Raw genomic sequence first — 5,682 nt, forward strand, 5'->3', positions numbered from 1 at the left:
GAATTTTCAAGAAGAAGTTAAAAATGTAAAATTGTTAACGCACGACGCACGACGACGGACGAAGACCAATTGCAATAGGTCACCTGAGTGACTCAGGTGACCTAAAAATTGGAATATAAAAAAATGATTTTCTCGAAAATATGTCAACCAGACGCTATAAAAGTGTAAATTCGATTTGTAGTTTGACATTTTGAAGCTGTTCAGCAAATTTCATATTATTCTTCAAACGCATAAAGAAAAAAAGTGTGGAAAACTGAAGTGGGACAGACAGACGGACGGACAGACGGACTGACGGACGCAGAGGAAAGCTATAGTCCCCTCCGGTGAAAACCGGTAGGGGACTAATAATAATGGAAACCTTTATGTATATTTTCATTATGTATTGATGATTTGGTCATACAAAAAGTGATAACTTTGTATTTTGGGTTAAAATAGCTCATTTCATAATAGAAAAAACCCGGAAACACCCCCTCCCGTGAAACAAAAATTGATTTTGAGGGGTTTTATATATTTTTATTAAGCATATATATACCAAAGGGTCTCGGGGGGGGGGGGGGGGGTATATCTACAGACCTAAATGCATTCCAAAAAAGAAGAATTTTCCATTTTAAATTTTTGAAAAATAATTAACAAATATGAATTGAAAACGAAATTTTACTTTAATATCTAACGTAAACATGAGATTATTAAGTTTTTATGCACATATCGCCCGCTAATTAATATTATCCTCACTCTTAGAGATCGATTTCAATGAATTTCCCCCCCCCCCCCCCCCTCCGTAACCAAAACTTTTGTTTAAGAATTAATAATTTGACTACAAATTTTATTTTTGATTAAGATTAAGATTAATCAGGAATTCAACATACTTTTCAGAAGATAAATTTGTTTTTGAAGAATATATGACAAATGTCGAAATATATGGATGTAAAGGGTAGGCGGGAAACGGGTGTTAGCGTTTACAATTCTTTTTAAAGCGCTAAGCATAGGTACATCCAGAAAGGCACGAGAGTTTGTTTACGTCGAAGTTTCACGTGTGTTTGAAAAGCCCAGGACCACAAGCAAAATACTCATCACCCTTCTTCCCATAAAAAAACATTACACATCACAAACAATGACCTAGATCGCATTATTACAAAACGTGAATAGTCAGACATATTACACATTTTTTTCATCCATAAAAAGGTAGCCCCTGTCGCAAGAGGAAACGGTCTAAATTTAAAGGAGAATTCGGGAATAGTTTATCCTCAGCTAGGTTTAGACGCGAACCAACCGTGAAATACTGTCGTGACATGTGCATAGGCGTCCATGACAACATCCTTTTAATGAAACTTATTAAAACACGATATTATTTACGTCTGATGAGATGTTAGCTAGACGTCATCAAATTCAATGATATACCCTAAAATATACCCCAGAGGAGACCGTTTAGATGATGCTTAAATGAAAAGAAGCGACTCCATTTTGGTTCTCTAACATCAGGTAATGTCTTTGAATGGTATATTGTAAAATAATGCTGGAAATATTGTTCGAATACCAAAGCTTATATTTTGAAGAATAAGTAGAATTCCATGCAAGGCAGATCTGTAATGCGATTAGTATTATCTAACTTTTGTCAAAACGTTTTGGCTTTTATTTTGCAATAATATTGGTACCATAATTTGCCAGTGTATTTTTTAGTGTTCGTCATTTTATTTTTATTTTGGAAGTAGTTAGATGTAAAAATAAAGAAATGATGATAATTAGCAAATAAACATAAATAAATATTAATCATCATTTGATCGATGTTATTGGCGACAATCGTATTTTACTTTATTTTCTTCACAAGAAGCATGCACTCTGTTGCTCTGTTAAACAGTAGCGAAATCTGCTTAAAACTAACAAGCAATATCATTACAAAATTGCTACAAATGATCTCGATTTCCAGAAATTTGCTAAAATTTTAAAATCAAGCATTTTTTAAACATGCTTTAAGGCAGATTGTTATATTGGAAATTTTGACTTTACAGTCAAATGGATAACTCATTCTATGCTTCAAAAATTAAGATACACTTACATTAATTGCGAAATGCTTTTACTTTGATTTTTTTAAAAGTCATTAGCATTTTGTGTTCACTGTAATACGACAGCATGCATGAATCATTTTAAAAAATATGCATTCTGTAACTGGGACATATCCAAATTCTACATCATTTTAGAATTCTGAGTAAGTGCATTTTTCTCAATAACGAACAATATGATTCTTTACATTTACCAGGTATTTTCATATCAATCGTTATATTTTTAACACTTTCTTCCCGACTTACCGCTTTTCAGTACTTTAGGTACTTTGATTTACCTTATATTGTTTATAGAATTGATTACTTTTTAAGAGTTAGGTTTTGGAGCATTTATTTAAGAAACTTTGCATTTTGTGATCGCAGCACTGTTAAGGCTGACTATGAAAATATCAGCGGATTTAAATGTTCATAAAACGATGCATCAGTTATTACAAAATATTTATGTAAAGATATTTTATCATGATATATATATATATATATATATATATATATATATATATATATATATATATATATATATATATATAAATGTAGTATAAAATGAAACAGTTTAGTAAATAATTCTTTGTATGACACTTAGTGTGGTCCCCTGAATGGATATTCACGTGACATTTGTTGATAATTCTCCCGAATGGAGGTCATAAACAAATTTCAATATACACCTATTTGAATTGATAATTTAAATGAAAATTAAATTCTACTTTTCAGGTAGACTTTAAAAAGTACTGCTGCTATGTGTAAAGTTCTTTTTTTATTAGAATAAATATCAAAGAAATGAGCTCAGGTTGGAATTTATATGACCTTCACTTAATAGTTTACGTATTTATGAATTCATTCGATAGATTTCGTTAAAGCAGCAGCACTTTTTAATGAATCAAATTTTATTTTTTAATGAATTAAACAATCCCTTAATGCATATCCAAAAGATCGTAATGATTTGTTTAGTGCATGCAAGCGGATTTAGATAGGCTTCCTGATTTCAAAAACATCAAACTTGTACAGTAAACACTCTAGAAAAAAAATAACACACGTTCTAAAAAATAATCACCTGCCGAATCAAAACAAGATTAATTGAAAGTTTATGAATAAAAATTTAATTGTATGATAATTGTTTAAAAACTATTTTCTGTTCATTTATGAATGCGTCTTTCCATGTTAAAAGATTAACTGATATGCCTCTCTCTACACAAAATATGAGTCACCATTTTCAGTATGACGTCACCTCGACCAGTCAACGCGAGCAGTCAGTTGTTTATATTTATCGTAGTTGGACTTAATTGACTACAAAGTTGCCAACATAGGTAATTTGTAAATGTAAATGTAGATAAATATTTTCGTACCCATAAAATCGAAAATTACTTTATTTATTAACATTTGTGACGACTTGTTGTTTTGTGTGACGTCATAGTAAACATTCCCCTTATTTAACAGTGCTGCGAAGAAATTCAGACGGTCTGTTTTCTTGAATCTTCGCAGAAAATCTAGGTGTTAATTACATCCGGTGAAAAATGAATAATTTTGCTATTGTAGATTTTGTGCAAAAAACCTAAATTGGCATCTTTACGCCTCAGTCACAATTTGCCGTACGTTTGGCGCTCATGTGTGTGCTACATGTTTTGACAGTCTTGGATACCGAGGCTATTCGTAGAACAGGGGCCAAGCCCGTTTTAACATTAATTTTAATTACTTATTAATCTACTTACATACAAAAACTCCGATAAAATTCCTTTAATTCCCTCCATACTGAACTTTTATTCTGCAACCACATTAACTTCTGACAGGGCGAGCCATTTTGACGTTTTCGAGAAAGACTAATTCTGATTGGACAATCAGGAATATTAAACAATGAAACTGAGTTTAACATTTGCTATCACAATGGCCGGTCTGGTCAGAAGTTGATGTGGCTGTAGAGTAAAAGTTCAGTCCGGAGAGTATTTAAGGAATTTTATTGGAATTTAAGGATGTAGTAGCATACGTTTGATGTGAGATTTTAAAAGATTAGTGCGAATGTTTTTCGACTTGTTGCAACACTGCTGTTGTCATAGGCAAAATCCCATCGTGAGCCCTGGACCGGTAAATGTCCGAGTAAAAATAAACTGGCGACTTCGAGAGAATATTGACGTATATCTTGGCTATTTTAAGACCCATCAACTTGAAATTCGGCATGAGTGTATCTCAGAGATTACTTTTATGAATAATACATGCATATTGCGGGTATATAAACAATTAATTGATTTGTTAGGCTTTTGAAGCGAGCTGGTAGTTTTTTTTTTATCTGGGTCAGAGTTCGAGCCCTTTCTTTATTTATGGTTACATTGAAACTAATGTTAAAACGGGCTTGACCCCTGTGATTCGTAGTATAAATATCGTGTTGATGAGATCAAGAGTGCAACGTAAGACAAACAGACCTTTGCCGTGCGGGTTGTAGGAGTCCAATACAGTTTAAAGTCGTATTGGCACTTGCAACGTGCGATACCCGTATGCACTGCACCTTTGTGTTACAACAGGCGTGCACCAAACGTACACTTGCCTTGCAAACGGCAGTAAAAACATTTTGTATCGTAGGTCACCTGCAAATCAATCGTACAGTCGTCTGTTTGTATCTAACCCTGTATTTGTTTACAGATGTTCGGAATCTTTTGATTTTCTTGTGATTCTTACATAGATTTTCACATTTTTTGCTACTCTTATACATATATTTGAGCTTTAAAAATCCCTTACACAATCTCAAACGTGTCTTATTGTAGGTCGATACCCGAGGAAAGGAAGTGATGTATTAATAAGTTCATCAAAAAAGGAGAACTCACAAAGAATGATTAACATTTTACTTTACTTTAATAACAAAACCGATAAAGCATCATTGATGATAAAAACCCAACAAACGAACAACACCCATTCACGGGGTATTGCTGAATCATTTGTTTCCTCAATAATATCCTGCTTTTTATATACGATTTAATCGTGATACATGTAAGACATTAATTTAGATCAATATGTTACACAATCTTTCAAAATGTCGAAGCATACTTAATACTGCACAGCTCTATTTAGCAGTTATGTTTGACAATGATCTTTTTATATCACCCCGTAAGGATTTCAGTTCCAAAATACACTGTCTTAAGGAAAAATAATGACCGTTAACCCAAGAGAAATAATGCTATCAATTCCAAAAAAACCAATGTCCTTCTGAAAAAAATGACCGTTCAAGCAATGTAGACCAGACATTTTTTTTTTAAATTAAAATTCTTTCTAAAAACAAAACGAATTTAGGTAAATTATATAGGCTAACAAACTTTAACCGCCCTCCTTTTTTATGTCGTTAAGGAATAGAAACTTTTACGCAGATATTGTATAGAAAAAGAAAAAAAAAGTTCCGGTGTAAAGTCATACAAACTTGTTTTTTTTTTTGGTTTTGTTTTTTTTTTTGTTTTGTTTTGTTTTTTTTTACTAAGAATGTCAGAGAACTGAATATTTTCAAATTTTAATTAGTTTTAACATTAATATTTTGTGTAAAAGTTAAACCGAAAGTACTGGTATTTCGCGGAAAGAAGAGATCAATACAGAATCAATGATTTCTTTGTGAGCACTGAGCTTTAAAGCCGAGTAAACTTCTGACTCAAATGGG

The sequence above is a fragment of the Crassostrea angulata genome, chromosome 2, assembly GCF_025612915.1.
Source record: "Crassostrea angulata isolate pt1a10 chromosome 2, ASM2561291v2, whole genome shotgun sequence".
Lineage (NCBI taxonomy): Eukaryota > Metazoa > Mollusca > Bivalvia > Ostreida > Ostreidae > Magallana > Magallana angulata.